The 18,945-nt window shown below is 41.5% G+C and overlaps 1 pseudogene; it reads right to left on the bottom strand.

Moving 5' to 3' along the window:
• Positions 1-5,614: 5,614 nt before the first annotated feature.
• The window catches only part of LOC130861447 (E3 ubiquitin-protein ligase RNFT1-like), a 36,573-nt pseudogene continuing 23,242 nt past the window's right edge, over positions 5,615-18,945 (bottom strand).

Here is an 18,945-nt window from a genome sequence, read left to right as displayed (position 1 = left end):
GCTTATTTTAATGCTTTGCACAGTATAGGTATTCAAAAGTAGTTGATTAATTATTATGTTCATAGGCTTCACAGTTAGATAAATAGTTTTGGACTCTGGCCCTGCTATATACTAGCTGTGTCACCTTGGTCAGTTCTGTGCCTCAGTTTCTCTATATTTAATATCAAGATATTAACTTACATATAAGGTTGTTGTGAGGATTAAATGAGACAGAGGCAGAAAAGGAAAGCAGAAGCTTTGATGAAAGCTCTGACCATTTACATCCATTCTGGGCCTTCCTTGTGACCAATATTCCTTTCTGGCCACAGCACATGGGGCTGGGATGTGGGTGGTCTGCAGATCCTTTCAGAAAGACCATGGGCTTGGTGGCATTTTAGAGTCTGCAGTGGATCCGGTTCAGCTTTCCCTTTCTGATGAAGCTAACAGATCCATGTTTTTCTCGACACCAATCATAACTGGCCAGTGCTCTGAGAATAGTGGTTCTGAACTCTTGTAGTATGAAGATTGATTTTTTTTTTAACATAAAACTTTTTTTCTGCATTATTCCGTCAATTGAGGAAACACACAATGACAAAAAACTTCTAAGGATTCAGGAACACTTTTAAGTGAGTTTATATAAGAAGCTCAGATACTGCCTAAGGTCCCCTGAAGAGCAGATTAAATTTGACTTGAGCGCCTTTTCCAGGGCCTGTTACAGGCACAGTGCTACTCACGTTTCCTTGAGTTCCCCACTCTTTAATTCCTCATGCTTCCCTTTACTCCACACCCCACCCCCCCCCGTTTTTTTTTCTGTTTCAGATGAGCCCTGGGCCAAATCCAGAAGCTCAGCCCCTTAACCATTTCCCGCAAAAAATTAACTATACACAGAATTTTATGAATGTGGTAATTTTCTAACGATCTGAGAGGTCCCATTGTTCACCATGCAGCCTAAGCCATTGTGCTGACTCTACCCACCTCTGTTTTCTGCTCAGGGCTTTTCCAAGCCCATGCTCCTGCCACGATGCCACCCATTGATCATGTGCACCCCTGATGAGCAGAGTCCTCTCTCTCCCCCTGACAGCTCTTCCCATGCGAGAAGCTGGATCAGCCTGCCTGGCTTCTCCAACCTGCCTTACATTCTGTTACTCATCAGTACAGTGTGCATGTGTTTGTGTCGAATGTGGTAGGCGTATCCACAGGCAAGGCTTGCTGTGTGTGTGTTTAAGGTCTCCTTATAATCATTACAGTGGTCAAGGGGCTCCAGAACCCAACAGACTGGGGACAACTTCCACAAACATCTCTCTGCTGTTAATAAACTTTATGGAGGTGTGATCCGTGGATTTATTTATGTTTTCATTCTTGTCTGCTCTTGTTAACAAAAACCTAAAGTTTAACCCAGTTAAAAAAAACTTGTACAGGGACTTCCCTGTTAGCACAGTGGTTAAGACTCCACACTCCCAATCCAGGGGGCCTGGGTTCGATCCCTAGTCAGGGAACCAGATCTCACATGCATGCCACAACTAAGGAGACCATGTGCCGCAACTAAGGAGCTGGTGAGTCGCAACTAAGGAGCCCGTGTGCTGCAACTAAGGAGCTCGCCTGCCACAACTAAGACCCAGTGCAACTAACTATTAAAAAACAAAGCAAAAAACTTGTACATATTTCTGTTTACCCTAAATTTGTCCCCATTTAAACTTTAAGCACATATCTGCCTTTCTATATTCCAGATCTTAGTGAACACATTAAGTATACATCAATATTTTATAAATATTGATCTTTTCCACTTTTGGCTTTGACCATTCCATACCAAATAACACTGATTTGGCCCCATGTTTTAGCTTCCAGCTCTCTACGGCACCATTGTGGGAACCTTATAGTCAATATTTTCTCCTCATCCACCTGCCCTCACATCAGTGTCTTTTGCTAATGGTACTGATGTTTGAAAAGGAGGCAGCTGCCCATTTATTCTTTCTGATTGTTTAAGAGCAAATGCTGAACATGATATTTTAAAAGTTAACAGAGATTCTTCTAGAGAAGATTGTTCTGCTGTAAAGAAAACTTGGAGATTTCAATCTTTTCTAATCAGGAAGCTATTGTCTATTGAACTGTCTTAATTTTTGTGAAACAAGTAGGCACCGTTTTTATTTTCTTATTTATTTTCACTGAATCCTATTACAAAATTGCCCTCCTCCCATCAGAAAACATCATATATCACCTAGTATTTAAGCTCTGGACCAGAGAGTACAGTGACTATTGGTGTATGCAGAGTCAGCATCTCTAGGGAGTGAATTTTGGGTTTAAAATTCTAATATTCAGAAAATATTAGAACATCCACTATGTACATACAAAGTGCTATACCTGGTACTGGGAATATAAAAAAGGACTGGAAACATTCCTGATCCTCAGGGGGTTTACAGTTTAGTCTTCATAGATAAGACCAGCCAGCCAGAAAATAGCTATGATGCACAGCAGAGAGTGGTAACTTCCTGGGAGGCAGAGAGAGCTGATGGGAGCTCAGAGAAGGGAGAGTCCACCTCACTGGGACCAGGGAAGATTTCATGGATGGAATCTTGGTAGCACCTTAAACAGTGGCCAGCAATGGGTCAGAGAGGATTTGAGGCAGAGGTCAAGGCATGGAGGTGGAAAAGTGGAGGATGGGTATGAGAGCAACTAATTGTGTGAAGAAAAGTAGTGAAATTTTAGCCTGCCAATGTAGGTTGGGTCCGATCAAGAAGGATCTTCAGTATCAGGCTAAGGAAGTTCATTTGCCCATGATTCTTCTTCAACCCTTGTAGTGCTAGTGGGTCCTATTGTTATAATAGCATGTGTCCTCATGTTTCCTGGTTAACCTGTTTACATGCCTACCAATTGTATTAATCTGTGAGTGATTCCGAGTCCTGGTAAGTCATTTATTTATCTTCCTATCATAGACACCTAGTAGGACACTTGCCACATGGAAGGAGCTTGGGAAATGTGGCATTAATTGAAGCCCCTCTCAAGTTTTGTTTTGTTGCATGAGTATCATTCATTACCTGAAAACATACCACACACCTGTGCTTGTGTGTGCATGTGTGCGCACACACACACAGGGTTTCATAAAGAATTAAAAGTTGACTTTTTCCTCTCAAGGTTATTGATTCTCGATTTTCTTACTGAATTCAGCAGGATCCATTTTGGTATGAGTTGTAGCTTTAACAGACTGCAAAAGCTGTTGTCAGCTTGATGATCACATTTCACGTTCTCAATTTGGGGGGCAACAGTGTGTAAAAGATTTGGATTCTCAGTTGTCTCAGAAAAGGCAGATCACTGGCAGCACGTACTCTAGCTAAGCCTTCTAAGCTCATCTTCTGCAGCTCTCCCCCTGGTGTCTACATTTTAGCCACAGAGAGCTCCTCTCCCTCCTTGGGCTGTGTCAAATATTTCAATCCTCTGTCTTTGCATGTGCTGTTCCCTCTGCTGTGCACACGTTAGTGACTGTAACAGAGAAACTCCTAAACCTCAGGGGCTTAGGCTGATTAAAGCATATTTATTGTTTGCTCAGATAATAGTACAATACAATCACTCCTGGAGGGTGACCTTCCTCCACATGTTTTAGGGAGGCAGGTTTCCTCTACCCCGTGACTGCTCCATCTTCACATCACGACTCTCCAGGCTGTGCTAGTCATCTACAGCCTAGCTGGCTGGAAGGGAAAGGCCACGGAGGGTCAGGAGTCAAGAGCTACATGGACCAGGCCTGGAAGCCACAGATGTCACATTTCACTGGTCAGAGCTGACACGTGGCCACGTCTAGCCATAAGGGAGACAGGGAAGCATAATCTAGCAGTGTGCCCAGGAGGAAAAGGAAATAGTTTTTGGTGACTTACTAACCAGCGTCCTCCACAGTCTTTCCTTCTGGTCACAAATTTCCTATTCCATTCTTTCTTCCTTTTGTAGAACACATTGTTTTTCCACAGGAGGCAACCCCAAGACCCGTGAAGTCAATGTAGCAGTACAAAGTTCAGGCCCTTCAGATGTTGTCCGTGGCATCTGGCTGGAGCTCCTTGTGGAGATCTGTGAATAAAAAGATAAGCTGTTCATCCCTTATCCTTCTCAATATGCAGTGGATCAGAGAAGGGATAACTACAGTAAAAACTCCTGGAAAACAAAAGAATGGAAGACAGTAACTAGCTGCTGGTACACAGGGAATCCTGCTGAGCAGGCTCAGGACGGTGTCCTGCCCTGCGGGCGGGGAAGGTCCTTGGTTAGATTTTGATTCTGCTCTCTTCTTGGAACTCGCTTGGTCCATCCTCTGGGAGGGTCTTCCATGTCCTATACACCATGGTTGCACCTGAAGAGGACATTTGGGAGTTTATTCTTCTTGAGGGCTGTGCAACTTTCACAGCCTGCTTCCTGCTTGTGCAAGCGTGAGGTCCTGAGACGGTTTCAATGTTCAAATAGCCAAAGGCCTTTTCAGCTTGAGAGAGTGTTTATTTGGCAGTACAGTTCACCCAGAAATTTAGAAGGTTTTTGATCTGTTAGTTGCTAGTCAGTTCCATGTGTCAGTAAATATATTCAAAGTTTTGCCTAGATGTTATTCTCAAGTCTTATTTATTTGTTCCCTTGCCCCCATGCTCTTCCTTTTTTTTAATTAATTAATTAATTTATAGGCTGTGTTGGGTCTTCGTTGCTGCACGCGGGCTTTCTCTGGTTGTGGTGAGTGGGGGCTACTCTTCGTTGTGGTGCACTGGCTTCTCATTATGGTGGCTTCTCTTGTTGCGGAGCACGGGCTCTAGGCGTGCGGGCTTCAGTAGTTGTGGCATGTGGGCTCAATAGTTGTGACTCTCGGGTTCTAGAGCACAGGCTTAGTTGCTCTGTGGCATGTGGGATCTTCCTGGACCGGGGCTCGAACCTGTGTCCCCTGCATTGGCAGGTGGATTCTTAACCACTACGCCACCAGGGAAGCCCGCCCTTCTTTCTCAGTTAATCGTGGTCACCTTGAGGACAATAGGTTTGGGTGGAAGCCACACCGTTAATTGAACTTTGTAACAGCACTGAAGTTTTGAAATAATTTAAATGCTTAATTCTTATTGATTGTTAATCATAGTATAAAGAGTAATACAATATTAATATATATCATCCTCTGTAAATTAATATGCACTTAGAAAATCTAATGGTCACAGGTAAAATATAGCATATTTTCATTTAACTTTCATTTAAAAACACAAATTTTATGAAAATTAAAAAAAATTTAAGATTTTTGGATAAAGATATTTCAAAATATTATGAAAGATATTCTTTATTCTGAGACAATATCAGAAAATAATACCCAAATTCCTCTAAAACAACTAGTTCTAGTCGTTATCCAGTTGCTGTTTTTGGTAAAATTAACAAAAAAACACATTTACAATTTTACATTGCAATCATATGCCAAGTAATTAGGATTGAAGAAATATTGTTGACATACACATTAGGTTGACTATTATATTTTCAAAAATAGTGTTCTTTCATTCATTTAAAAGAATTAAAACATGCTTAAATCTTATTCTAGTGTTCTAAAAATGTTTGGAAACATTTTTCTTAATTTTTAGTACTGAAATCCATCTGAGTGGATTTAGCAATAGTCATTGTAACCAAATGTAATTAGTATTTTGTGGTTTTAATAGTTCATAGGACTTAACTGCATTTGAAGGTGTGATGAGGCAGCCCCATCTTTCCATCTGTTTCTATGGTCTGAAATCACAGTTCTGCACAGTGGACATATATTCTCTCTAAAACCATAAGGTCATGCGCTCTTCAGAAAATATATGCTGATAGATGGGAAGGATAATTTTCTGAAATTCATCTTGACATACTGAACAAATACCATCCACACTTGAATAAGTCACTCTGTAACTTGGCTGTGTTAAAAAAATATTCACAAAACCTATCTGAAAGTTCTCAGATTTCCAAAGAACCCCCAAAGCTTTAAAATGAGGTAGAATAAAGCCAGTAATATCTATCTAATTATATTATTAAACTCCCTGAGGCAAATAAGGTAATGAAACCAAAACTGATATGGGAATAAAATTCAGTAAAACTGACATAATTCTTCTAAGAACATACACCAGTAACCCTTGGATTTAAAAAAGCATGATGAAAGAAGGCACCACTATAATAAGATTTTTTGAGTCTGTGAAAAGCAATTTCAAAATGAAGTCTGTAATTCCAATAATCCAAAGTACTTCTGAGAAGCTCGAATGATCCAAAGTAGGATTTAAAAAGATTAAGTTGTAATAAAGTGACTGAGAATGAAAGAGAACCGAAAATCTTTGAACACCTTTTTCGTAGAAAAGCCTGATTTACAATGCTTTTGTTTGCACACTTGAAAGTTGCTAGAAGCCCAGTTCCAAGAGAAATTCCACATATTTCTGGAGATTGGATTTTCAGTACATCCTTTAGGCATGGCGTTTATCCAGAAATGGACATCTCCAGAGTGAAGGCAAGGCCCTGCTCCCGTTGGCCACTGTGGGAGACTGAGGCAGCCTCACTGTCTGCAGTTCCTGGAGGACTGGTATGGCCCTGGAATATGTTTTCTCTGATCCAGATTTCTTTGCCTCAGGACTGTGTTTCTTCTCGTGATGTTAGGTGGATGGAGGCCTCACAGTGGTGTCAGGGACAGTGGGAGATGCTGTCATACCTCTTTAGTCAGGGCCATCACCCTCAAACCCCACCACAAGTGACTTCGGTTAGCCTGATGGCAGCAGCAAAGCTGGATTTTAATAGGCTTTTATGTTCAAATATTTTCTGAAATTACGCTTTAAAATTTGGGGTCTAACAGCTTTCATACAGCTTTTCTAGTCAGGCCCCCAATTTCTGGGCCCTCAAGTTCTGCTTACAAACTGGCCACTTATTTCCTGAGAGCATTTCTTATAGTGCTTTGTTGCAGTACAAAGAAAGCGAGCTCACAGTTATTCTCTTGCCAACTACTTTGCCCAGAGCTGTGGTCTTACTAGGCATGTGGCCTGCTTTCCACGTCATCTCAGACAACAATTTTACCAAATGCTTTGCCCCTGTAAAATTTGGGTGTCCGTCTTTACAGCTCTGTTACAGATTCCTTTTTAATAAGTGTTGAAATCAGATGGTATAAGTCCTCCAATTTTGCTCTTTTTCAAATCTGTTTTGACTATTACATATCTTTTGCAGACCTATATGAATTTTAGGCTCATTTTTTTCAGATTGCTACAAAAGAGCCCGCTGGGATCAGGAACGGAGGCTGGAGAAGGAGGAGTCCAGAAAGTAGAGTTAGTGAACCATGGAAGTCACTGAGAAGTCCTCCGGAAGCGCTGGCACAATGGCCACGTCAGAGCTTGAGGGGAGTCTGCTGAGGGGAACTGCTAAGGGGGCGGGTGTAGAGGCCTGTGCAAGGCCGGGACCTGGTCCTAGCGACTGCCTCTGTGAACTTGCATTCCAGGCTCTGGTCTCGGGTCACTGTTGGTCAGTGGGGCAGGCAGATGGGAAGAACAGCTGGCCCTGGAGGTGGGAGGGGCTGCAGGGTGCGGAAGGAGGACGAGGACCGTCTGGCATGGGCTGCTTCGCTGCGTCTGCCTCATCTTACCTCTAACCATGACGACCTGCAGAGCGTGAGGGCTGCTGCTTCCTTTCGCTTCCCAAATCTTGTGTCAGTTTCTAACCTAGAATGAAATCTAACCCAGAACCAAACAGGAAAGGCGATTTTAAAATGTGGTTCCAACTTAGCCAGACTCACACAAAATAAATCCATTTTCTCTGTGACTGCTCTCTGCATCACCATCTTAATCCAACCAGCCACCAACTCCTGTTGATTCTACGTCATTATTTCTGCATCAGGACCCCTTTCTTTCTCTGCTGTTGCCCTTCTTTAGTGCAACCCTTCCTATGTTTCATGTCTGAAGTCCTTTATTAGCCTCCTTACTTGCAACTACACTAAATCTGGCCGTGTAGGTCAGGCTCTGCACAGCTCCAGGGGTGCCATTCACAGACCACATCTCATGGCCCTCCCTAGGTTGTAGAGGATACAACGTGCAGAACTGTGTGTAGTAGTTCCATCTCACATATAGCCCCGTTTCTTTCCCCCGCTAACTTCGGCCATCCTTTTAAAAGGCACAACTGACCATGTTATTCTTCTGCCTAAAATCCTTGGTCTCCCATGGCCTTCTCAAGGTAAAATTTTAATTCCTTAGCCTAGCATAAAAATCCACTCATGACCAGCAGATGAGTCTAAGCTCTGGAATCAGAATTTATACATTGGAATTTTATCTTAGTCATTTGCAAAATATATGACCTTGGGCAAGTCACTTAATCTCACTGGGCTTGTTTCTTGGTGAAATGGGGGAGAGGGGCGAGAGAAGTCCTTTCCTCATCAAGTTTTGTCAGCATTCATCGAGAGGTGAAGATGGAATATTCCTTCTGTGGGGCAGTCTCTCACCACTGTCTGTCTCTACCCCAACTCTGTGCTTCGGCTAATCCGAACTCCTTATAGGAGTTCTCCACGTTGTGACCCAGCTTGCGTCTGTGCTTTTACACAGGCCCCTTGAATTACCATGTTTTCTTCCCCTGGCTAGATCCTGCTTATCCTCCAGGACTCAGTGACTCATCCGTTCCTCTCGGAAGCCTCTGATTCCCTCAGACTCGCTTAGTGGCTGCTCTCTTGGGCTGTCTCAGCAGTCAGTGCTTGATTATACCACAGTGAATTCTCTTTTTCTATTACTTGCCTGTCTCCCCTATTATGTAAGCGATAGACTGTCTCCCCTGCTAGACCATAAACTATAGACCATGTTTCCCTCGAGGGTAGGAACTGTTTTACTTGCCTTTATCCTTAACTCCAAATATAGCTAAGTTCTTAAGAATGTTTGTTAGCAGGTTCTTAAAAATGTCTGTTGAATTAATGAATGGTGATAAATGATGAGGGCTGTACCAGGCATTTTTATACTTTATGGAGAAATATCAAGATGATGGAGGGAAGATGTGGGGGCAGTGCATAATAGCAGGAATTCTAGGATTCTGAAATTTAGTGATTTGGTAATTCTCTTAATAGAAAGAATGGCTAAAGACATTTTTGTTAAGGCATTGTTTACTAGCCATTGTTCAATACCCATTGCTTTAAGACCTTTTATAAAGATATAATTGAATAATCCATAAAAGTTCTTTAAAGAGTCTTCTGTTTGTCTGTGGTCAATGGTAATACCTAAAAATATAAAGTAGCTACTCTTGGCAAGTAATGGATCAACATCTGGGAACTATCTGTTAATTCTGTAACATCTGTACAAGTTCAATCATTCTGACAGTGCAGCTTGCCTCAGTCAGTAATCTGTACCTGAATTTCTGATGCCAATCTTTTAATAAAGAGAGCAAGTTGGTTACATTTTTCTCCAGAGTTCCAGATTTCCATGTATTGAATATGTAATGAAATAAGGTACATCCATAAGGATTATTTTTCATATTAGATATTTCTGGATCAATAATCAAGTTTCTTAAAATTTGGAATAAAAATGTCAGCGCATGGACTTAATATCAGAAGATATTAAGTCTAAGCACTTCTGTGGGCAATAGACCTTGACCTTTTCTAAAAACCCATCTCTTCTTCAAATAGGTTCTTGTTTTGGCGTAAGTAAAGTTTTAATAAATATGGAAACGATCACTCTCAACATCAGTATCATGCTTTGTTAGGCTTATTTATGATTCTAACTGCTACCCTATGCATCACAATTCTAAGATTAAGAAGAGTGACTTGCTTAAATATTTTTACATCTTACAAATGAATAAGAATATGAAGATCTCACTAGAGAAATGGGCAAAGTGCATATCAAAGCAGCCAGAAAAGAAGAAATAAAAATGGCCAATACATATATAGAAAAATTTGCTTATGGAGAGATGCAAACCAAACAACAATGAGATACCATCTGAACCTGTCACAGTAGCAAAGGATGTGCAGAGGGAGCCCTTTGATCCATTGCTGTTGGGAGTGTAAATCTGTATCGTCTTTCCCTGCTATTGGATAGTATGTGTGAAAAGTGTCAGAAATGCTTTCAGCGTTGACTGCTTTTAGGTGCTCTGGGATGTCTGCCTGCCAAGAGCATGCGCTCTCATCAGCTTCCTGCAGGTGGAGCTTTTATGGGGAAGGCCACCCTCCACCGGGGAGGCCTGAGGTTTCCCAGCTCTGTCTGTGCATGTTTGAGAAATTCTGTTTAATTTCAGCTGCCATGTTAGGACTCTCAATGGGCTGCATACCTGATCCATGTCCTCTCTCCAACTTTTATCAAAAATTAGGCTGATGTTTTGATTTCCACCTGTCTCCTCTCTGTTGCTCAGTTAGCCTTGAACTGGGGCTTCCTGACACCCGAAGAAATAATAACAACAGCAAAAAAGAATTTGGATATTCAGCAACACGGGATTCATTAAAAAGATGTGTCAATAAAATTGAATGTGATGCAGCAATTCAAAACCATTTATTGATACACATATGGATACATGAAGAAAAGCGTTTTGCATATGAACACACATTATATATGTACACAGTCTGTTCTTTTCCTCTCTCTTTTTTCCTCATCCATGTTTTCTAAAGCTTCCATAACTACATAAAACAGGTTAAACCTGTTTGCTTCTGTATAGGCTGTTTTCACTGCTGTGTTTCCTGTATTCATTGTGGCTGGTGTGTGCTTTCCCTTCTTTCGTCTCAGTTTCCTTGGCGGGGTGAGCAGGGTCTTGGCCACAGGCAGGACACCTGGAATTGGGCCAGCTTGTCTTAGCTGGACACCTCCTCACATGAACTCTTGTGCAGGATCTGGCCCCCCCGTGATCTGGGGCTACTGATTCCATCCCTCTCCCTTTTCTGCAGAGCCTCACCTGGTCAGAAAGGAGCTCACCTGTGGGCCCAAAGGAGGCGACAGTCATCCTGTTCCTCCAGTGTCCCTTTCGGTCTCCTTCCCAGGAAGTGGGGCTGACGTCTGAGGAGAGCCAGTGCTCAGCCATCCTGGGGCCGTCAAAGGGGAGGAGAATTCTCCCACTCAGGCGAATAAAACTGCAGATACTAACAAGCCCAGTGTGAGCTGGTGTGCAGAGTTACCTCTAATTCGTGAGATGCCAAAACATCATCATTCACAATGGCTCCTGGGGAATGGGATTTTCCACACAAGTGAGGTTTTGAGATAACTAGCATTTGCCACCTTAAGAACTTATGTTAGTTTTCTTCATTTTAAATGGAAATCTTGCTGCAGGGCTTTCAACGTATTTCCACAGGCATTCAGTATTTTCTTGATGATGCGGTCTCATTCTTATAAAGAACATTTTTATTGTGCCATAGAATGGTAATATTCTCTGAGCATATTGATGTGTGTAGTTCTAAAGAGCAGCTCCTGGTTGTACTTTCAAGGTCATGCCTGTGTTTTTTAGGTGGCTGGCCTACTTTCCCTGCCGACAGCTGTTCCATCTGACAATCTCTGTATTCTGGTGGAGACTGTGCTGCAATGCCTCTGATTTGTAGCAAGATTCAGCATCTTGTGGCAGACATTTCTGCTGCTGTGAGGCCATTTCCATTTGGTTCTGAGTTTGCAGCTGGGTTTCGGCCACTTAGTTATAATGGTCATCGGTCTGACCTCTGGTGGAAGGGGCTGTGCTTATACTTTGCAACAAGATTTCTAGTCACCTTTTTGACAACCAAATTAAAATTCACATTTTCCTTTACAATCAGGCTTCCTTATAGATTAACGATCACTTACGTTATAATTTTTAGGAACCGTGATTCAAACAAATGAAGTCAATTTTCTAATCTTGTTGGCAATGAAATGTTTATGAACTTCAGGATCTGTTCCTGTGGCTATGACTGGAAATCACAAGTTATTTCTAAAAATTTCAAGGGGATAATTGAATGATCAAGTATTCATTTATTTAATAACTCTATTCAATTTAATTAAGAAATTAATTCTCTTATTGGTTTTCCATTGCCTAAAGTATAAAGTACACTTGTTTTAACATCCTATCATTTAGTTTGGCTGCCGAAAACTACCCAAAACATAGTGGTTTAAAAGAAAAAATGTTTCACTATGTTCTATGATTTCGTGGGTCAGTGGACAGCTCTTTCAGTCTGGGTCATCTTGGCTTGAGTTGAGTGCTTTAGGTTGGTCTCATTCACTTGTCTGGGATGGCTGGGATGACTGGGCGCTTTCTCCGCCAGGTCTTTTATCCCCTGTGGGATAGCCTGGGCGTATCATATGGCAGTAGGAGGGTTTGCAGCAGAAGAGAGGGAAAACCCCAAGGTACATGTATTTTTTAAGCCTCTGCCTATGTCACATTTACTAATGTCCCATTGCCCAAAGAGAGTCACATTGGCTTGAGAGCATGGGTACAAGGAGGCGTGATTCAGGGGAGTCATTACTGAAATGAGCTTTCAAAACATGTTCCAAACTATCACTCTAACCCTGCAGTCCACAAACTGAGGCTGAGGTGCCCTGGGACACGACAGTGAATTCACAAGGACTATTGCCGGATGTTTTACAGTTTTGAGGGAAACAGAATTATAGTCTATGACTACTGGACATCATAAAACTACTAGCTTGTTGTAGGTCACAATGTCAACATCTTAATGATACATTCCTTTTGGTCCTGTTTTATCTTTGCAAAGCTGGAGTTTCGGTGATTGCTGTGATGAAAAGCAAGTACTGCATGAACATGATTGTGAAGCAGGAAGTGAGGGTGGTGGTGTCCAATTTGGTTCCAAGGTTGCGGAGGTTGTGTGGTGCCCATTATTAAGTAAATGTGGTTAAGAAATAAAATATTATTTAAAATTTTGTGTGTATTACTTTTCAAATATAATTAAGTTGTGAAGACATGCATACTTACAAATTTGTTTGGACCTAACTACTTAATTAATGGAACTATTAAGGATTTCTTTTGGTCCAGGGGCACTGTGAAAAAATTAACTAGACACTAAGGATGCCATGAACCAGGAAAGGTTGGGAACTGCTCTTCTAAATTCATTTTTTTTTTTTAACTGCTGATAAAAGAAGAAAGTCAAGAAGGAAAGCTAGTTTTGGGGAAAGATGAATGGATTCAATTTTGGATATGCTGAGTCTGAGGATCTAATGGACCATTCAGGGAAAGACACAGAACTGGGATTCAGATAGGAGATTTAGAGTGGAGTTAATTTCATCCCTGAATACTCATGTGTAGGCTCTCTTTCTGATTGCTTGAGATAGCGTATGTACTCAAGAACTAATTGTAAAAGGAAAAGGTAGGGTTGATGAAAGGGAAGGAACCTAAGAACCAAAACTCAAAACCAACTTGCCAAACAAATGCTCTTGGCTTAATATTTTTGCAAATGTTAAATGGGTGCACTTAAATTTCTCTCTTAGGTCATATTTTATTGCAAACGGCAGACCTCTAAGGGGGAGCCATGAGGTTTATTGTCCTAGAGAAGTAGAAGGGTGAGCTCTTGACCTCTTAGCCAGGTACTGTGGAGATAAAGGGTTTGCTAAATTACTTTATTTCCCATTTCACGTATCACTAGCTGAGCCCAGAAAACACTGGTCATAGAAGGGTCTCCATCGCATAGAGAAGGCACCTTGTACACAGTTAAGGCTTAACGGGATTAACATGAAGAAGCAGGAGGATATGATGTAAGAAATATATAGACCCCCTCTCCCCATATACCCATGTTTTTTGGCCAAAGAGATTATGGAAAGGAATAGGAAGAGAAGATAATAATTTGTTTCTTGTAAGTTTTCACCATGGCTTGAAAAACACTGTGTCTCAAAAATGAGAGTAAGAATAAGGGCAAAGGGGAGATATTGGCCATTTCCAAGTTGGGGGCTCTGAAAAGCTCATCTCTTATCCTGTCCACTTGTACTAACTTGGGGGTGTGACCACAACATCATGGTCAGAAGGAGATCCTGTGGTTTTATTTTCCTATGTTGCTCCCACTTCCCATGTTTTATGGATGGTGTGACAAGAGCCAGTAGGCCTCCCAAGGCACCCTCTTCTCTGCCTGCCCTGACACGACAGCATGGACTACAGGCCAGTATTCCTGATGAGGGACGGAATAGCAGCTACATAGTCTGCAGCCAACATAGTAGGAGTGAGGCTGAGTCATGCAGAGGGGTTGCTGGGTCCTGAGCAAGCAAGAAGCCCCAGCAAGTAATGGTCACTGTCTTGAGACCAGTCGTAACTTCTTGATGCATGCCAGTGACCCCCATGAAACCAGGAGACCCTTCCCTCAGTGTCAGGGGGACTCATTAATCCCCTTCTCCTCATATATCCAATTGTCATCTTCTAAGAGAAGCAAGGGAAGGAGGCAGTTATCTGAGGGTCTGCTCACACAGTTTTCTGGGCCTAGTGCGATATAAAAATACAAGCCCCTTGTTCAAAGATTAAGGATTTTAAGGCTGCAATAGCAGAGCATTAAACCAGATGTGAGGCTCCACTTCACAAGTCTCAGACCCACGAAGCTGGCTGAGAACCTAAGCATTTTTCCCCCCGCTAGAGAGTCTCAAATTACCCAAAAGGATTGTTTAAATTATCAGATTGGATGGAATTTAAACTGCATTGGACATGTAGTTAATTCTTTCCCCAGTAACTAGTGAATGGGAGCCTGGGAGGAATGCCAGGTTAGTTTACGGGTAATCAAGACATTGCTGAGTTGGATATGAGCTAAATTTGTGGTACTGCTGTAAAGGCATCTTTTCTTCCTTTCATTGAGAACTGGTGATCAGAGGGGTTAAGGTCACCCAGATAGATAGTGGTAAAATTGAGGTTTAAACTCAGATATGACTCTCAAACTCACACATTTCCATTCTTCTGATACAGATAATAGACACTAATGTCAAAGCTAAGTCTGACAACTTGAACTTTTAAGTGAGATTTCTTTTAAAATGTACTTGTTTTCATCAGCACGTGAATAAAAATATGTCCTTTCATCATAGGAATGATACTGTCCCTAGAGGGCAGGTTGGAAAATTGAGGGGTGTTTTGGTAGTGTGAGGAGAAGCCATAGGCATCTTATGGGCATAGGTCAGGGATACCAGGAGGCTGCAATCTGAAGGGCCGTCCAACAAAAGGAAGAATTGCTTGATGTCCTGCATAACTTTTTTTTTTAAATTTTATTTATTTATTTATTATTTTTTGGGGGGTACACCAAGTTCAGTCATCTGTTTTTATACACATATCCCCGTATTCCCTCCCTTCCTTGACTCCCCCCCCTCGAGTCCCCCCCACCCTCCCCGTCCCAGTCCTCTAAGGCATCTTCCATCCTCAAGTTGGACTCCCTTTGTTATATAACGACTTCCCACTGACTATTTTACAGTTGGTAGTATATATATGTCTGTGCTACTCTCTCGCTTCATCTCAGCTTCCCCCCACCCCCTCCCTAACCTCGAGTTCTCCAGTCCATTCTCTGTATCTGCGTCCTTGTTCTTGTCACTGAGATCATCAGTACCATTTTTAGATTCCGTATATGTGAGTTAGCATACAATATTTGTCTTTCTCTTTCTGACTTACTTCACTCTGTATGACAGACTCTGCATAACTTTTGAATGTCTCACCAGTCACTTGGGTAGGTGAAAAACTTGCTTATAATTATGAGTCTAGAACCTAATAACATTTTACATGTAAACTCATAGTATTTTTTGCATGGATTAAAAATAGGTTGAATTTTCCATGACTACAAGTGCTGTGTAAATGGAAGGAAGAGTATACTTGATTTGTCTCAAACTTTACTAAGAATTGTTCCTCATTTTGGAAAACCTCATCACCCAACAGCCAGGCTGCTTTTGGCATCTCCATACCCAATACCACACACTTAAGTCAGTCTCTGTTAGATGTCAAACTCCCATGGATTTCACTAGATGCACTGACTGCTTCACCAGTCTTCTCGTATAGCTGTGCCTAAGCCTTTGGCATACACTTAATTTTATTATAAATTCTGTTCTTTTTGTTTCTTCTTTGTGTTATGGTCAGGGTATTAGGTTGTTTTGTTAAAAGTTGTATGTGTAGGTAGGTTATAGTTTTGTATAAATTCCACTTTAGGGCTGCCCAGGGAGCATTGAAAAATACTTGCTATTGAAAGAGCCATCTAGTAGGTTGGGAATCATGGAGGTAGATGCAGTATTTGGAATCAGTAAAAAGCAGATTTCTTTTTCCAAGAAAATTCTAGAGTTACCGACTTTCCCTGCAGGGTTTTTTGGCTATGAGGGTAACATTACTGGGCCCGATGTGAAAGAATTATTAAACCTTTCAGGAGACTATATTCTGTGTGTTACGTGTCAAGATACCTGACCTCATTTACCCAAGGAATCGGGCTTTTTGGGTGACTTTTTTTTTTTTTAAGTTAATTTTTGTCCTCTTGGCTGGACAAAGTTGTGCTTTTCATTTGAGGGAACAACTTTGGCAGAAAAAAGAGAAAAACTCTTTTGATTTAGATTTTTTTTTTTCCCCTTGGGGAAAAAAATCTCTTGGAAGGTAAAAGAACTACGCAGGACATTCATGCTGCAACTCAAAAGGCTCCCTGTTACTAATTGTTATGAGGAGGCTGGCGTGGGGAGGGCTTTGGGCAAAATATCCCCATCTGCAGTCAATCATATAAAAATTGTTGAAAAAAGGTAAAAACCGTTGCTGCCTAACATAGGGAGATCAACTCAGTGATGGGTAATGACTTAGAAGGCTGGGGTAGGGAGGGTGGGAGGGAGTCGTGGGAGAGAGGGGATATGGGGATATATGTAAATATACAGCTGATTCACTTTGGTGTACAGAAAAAACTGGCACAACAGTGTAAAGCAATTATATTCCAATAGAGAGCTTTAAAAAGAGAAAAGAAAAGGTAAAAACCAGTATTTCACTTTGGGTTTGAGTCAAAGAGAGTGAATTCTTTGTTCTAGACACTCAGGGTCATGCCGTGTGCAGACGTCTATTATGGTCACTAAGGAAAAGCTTTCCTTTCCCTCCTTTGGACCCTCTTTCATCTGGAGTCCCCCGCTTCCCCTCCTTGTCCTGATAGGACAATGCTGCCCCAGGGCCTTGCCTCTTAGTCTGCTCAGCCTCTGGTCTGGGTGATTGGTTGAGCAGGACGGAGGGAAGGGAGGGATGAAAAAGTGCCTTGGATCTTTCAGGCAGGGAATCTACCCATTAGTGTAAGAGCTCAGGGTTGTATTTGAGAACCCAGTCCCTGGAACCAGTTAGTCAGGAGTTCACCTCCGCTTCTACAATTAATAGTTGTGTGACGTAGATTCTCTGTACTCCAGTTTCCTCATCTGTAAAAGAGGAATTATAATAATACCTAATCCTCAGGGTTGTTATGATGATTAAATATTATATAAATGGGAAGCAGGGAGGGGAAAAAAGCTCTTTCTACCACACTTAGACATTTAAGCAAAAGAATGTTTCATTTGCCTCTGTTTCCTGGTTGATGTTTTATTGCAGATTAGTTGAACTTATTTGATTTCTTTAATCTTTTGGGTGGTGGGTCTAGGGGAACAACAGCAGTAGAAGGAGTCATCACCTTGGGCTTTAGATGGAGAAGTTGGACTTGTTGAAGTCCGCACCCCAGGTGGACCTGTCTTAGTCAAGGGAAGTTGGTGACTAGGAAATGTCTGTGGAGTACTATTCATTTTATTGTTGTGTGCCCGCAACCTTTTAAGCACTGTGCTAAGCCCTGTGGATACACTGGTGAACAAGACAGATAAGCAGGGGGACAGACATAAACACATACATAAAAAGTAAACAAGATATCTTCACATGGTATAAATACTTTGAAGACTATAACACCAAATTCCTACTTTAGTTAGAGGGATCAGGGAAGGCCTGATCACCCTTGAGCTGGGTGGTGAATGGAAAGGTCTAAGGGAAAACATTGCAGGTGCAGTGAGCCGCAAATATAGTCCTATAAATGTAGGACTAGTCAAGCTATGTTTTCTCTTGAGTGAGTTTTGGCAGTGTGACTTTTAAGGAATTTGTCTATGTTATTTATAGGCATAGAGTTTTTCATAAGATCCTTTTATTATTCTTTTCCTATGTGTAGATCTATAATATTCTCTCTTTCATTCCTAATATTTTGTAATTTGTGTCTTCTCTCTTCTTTTCTTGATCAGTTTGGCTAGGAGTTTACAGACGTTATTGAACGTTCCTAAGAATCAGCTTTTTGTTTTGTTGAGTTTTTTTTCTGCTGCTTTTCTTTTCTCAACTTTATCAATTTCTGCTGTTATTCTTTCCTTCTTTCTGCTTGCTTTGGGTTTACTTTGCTCATTTTTTTTCTAATTTCTAAAGGCAGAGACTTAGATAATTGATTTAAGAATTTTCTTACTATCTAACATAAACATTTAATGCTCCAAATTTCCCAAGTATTGTTTAAGCTGTATCTCCCAGATTTTGATATGCTGCATTTTCATTTTCACTCAATTCAAAAATTTTGATGGAAAGCCAGACATCTGGAAATGAGCAGACTCTTTTGCTAGGCCTTTATTGCGGGGGCACAAGTTGCTTGTAAGCTCCTGCATTCTCCCCTAATCTCTCTGTCAGGGAGATGGGGAGAAGGATCTAGGCAGGGCTTTGTGCCTTTTCCACTTCACTAGTGTTTCTTCTCAGTGTCCCTCGGTGTTCCTTCTCTTCTCCTGACCTCTGTATGTTGGCCCACTTTCTTAGTCTTTGATTCTTTTCTCTTCTTTATCCACAATCACCCTTGGAGATGTCTTCCAGTCATGTGATTTAAATACCATCAGTAAGGCAATGACTCCCACATTTATACCTCAAGCCCAGATCTCTCACACAGTTTATGTCTAGAAGTGAACTCCTGGTATTCCTTTATAAATCTGCGGTACCCTCAGCTCTCTTCTCAGTTGATGGCTACTTTATTCTTCTAGTTGGCCAGGCTAAAAACCTTGGAGGCAACTTTAACTTCTCTTTTATACTTTGCTTCCAACCCACCAGCAAATCCTGTTGGCTCTACCTCCAAAATATATCCAGAATCCGACCCCTACTAAGCACCTCCAT

This window comes from Hippopotamus amphibius, chromosome 1 (genome assembly GCF_030028045.1).
Source record: "Hippopotamus amphibius kiboko isolate mHipAmp2 chromosome 1, mHipAmp2.hap2, whole genome shotgun sequence".
NCBI lineage: Eukaryota > Metazoa > Chordata > Mammalia > Artiodactyla > Hippopotamidae > Hippopotamus > Hippopotamus amphibius.
Note: the sequence above shows the minus strand (reverse complement) of the source record. Positions and strands in the feature narration are given on the sequence as shown.